The following is a 1,390-nucleotide window of genomic DNA, read 5'->3' on the forward strand; positions in this document are numbered from 1 at the left end:
AAGTATACATTTATCATGCTCTACAGTAAATGTCATGTTGTGTAAGAAACAATTAATAGACTAGAACTTCATGACAGCTGAGGCTGGTTACAGAAACAGTTCTACCACGAACAATTGATTTCTTGCAATAAGCATCAATATGTGACCAATTGAATGAGGGGGATAAGTGCTGAAGAATATTTTATTTTCCTATGAGGAAAATTAAGAAGTATGATCAGCCTTCCTAGATTTAAAGATATGGCTGCTTAGTTTCCTCATTGAATACTTGACATCTTTATTCCTAAGTGTATAGATCACTGGATTCAAGAGGGGAGTGAATATGGTATAAAACACTGAGAGTACTTTGTCTATTGGGAAATCTGTGAAAGGCCACACATAGATGAAAAATGCATGGGCCAAAGAAAGGGTCACAACAGTAAAGTGGGCACTGCACGTGGAGAGGGCTTTGGAGATCCAGCAGAGGAATGCTGCCGACGGGTGACCAGGATGATAGTGTAGGAGATCACCAAGACGATGAAGCACACCAGGGCAATCATGCCACTGGTTGAGATCATGAACACCCCCAGAATATATGTGTCGACACAAGCGAGTTTAATCCCAAAGGGAGGTCACAAAAGAAACTGTCTACTTCATTGGGTCCACAGAAGGGCAGATTCACTGTAAATGTTAACTGACTCAGAGCATGGAAGATGCCGACAATCCAGGAAAGTATCACAAGCCCAACACACATTCTCTGGCTCATGATTGTTAGGTAACGTAGAGGCTTACAGATAGCCACATACCTATCAAAGGACATGGAGATCAGCAGTACAATCTCAGCACCCCCTAAGAGATGCAGGAAGAATATCTGGGTCATGCAGCCTTCAAAAGTGATGGCTTTGTGTTCACTAAGGAAGTCTGTAATCATTCTGGGGTGGCAAATGAGGCCAGGACATGTCAATGAAGGAGAGATTGCCAGCAGAAAGTACATGGGGGAATGAAGGTGTGGCTCTGATGCGATGGTGACCACAATAAGAAGGTTCCCCAGCACAGTGGCTGCATAGACTATGGAGAAAAGCAGGAAGTAGAAAATCTGGAGTTCGAAAGAACTGGACAGACCCCGTAGTATGAATTCGGTTACCACAGACTATTGCTCCAGGCCATTTGCTCTGATTTCTGGAAGGACTCTAGCATTTCTATTTGGGAGGAAACTAGGAAAAATACAGCAATCAAACTCAAAGTGGGATTTTTGCATGGACTAATTTAGTGGAAGCCCACCATCAGATAGTTCCCTATTGTCTCTTTTCCGGACTCACAGTGGCTAAATATTTTTCCCAATGGCCTTTTAGGTATTTAAATGATCAATTAAATATCTTTTTTTTATGACTTAGCATTTGTTTTACAAGTAAAA

The 1,390-nt window shown here is 41.8% G+C and overlaps 1 pseudogene; it reads right to left on the minus strand.

The window, feature by feature from the left end:
- Positions 1–201: 201 nt before the first annotated feature.
- Positions 202–1,143, minus strand: LOC100588378 (annotated as a pseudogene).
- Positions 1,144–1,390: the final 247 nt, after the last annotated feature.

This window comes from Nomascus leucogenys, unplaced genomic scaffold (assembly GCF_006542625.1).
Source record: "Nomascus leucogenys isolate Asia unplaced genomic scaffold, Asia_NLE_v1 000594F_37410_qpd_obj, whole genome shotgun sequence".
Classification (NCBI taxonomy): domain Eukaryota; kingdom Metazoa; phylum Chordata; class Mammalia; order Primates; family Hylobatidae; genus Nomascus; species Nomascus leucogenys.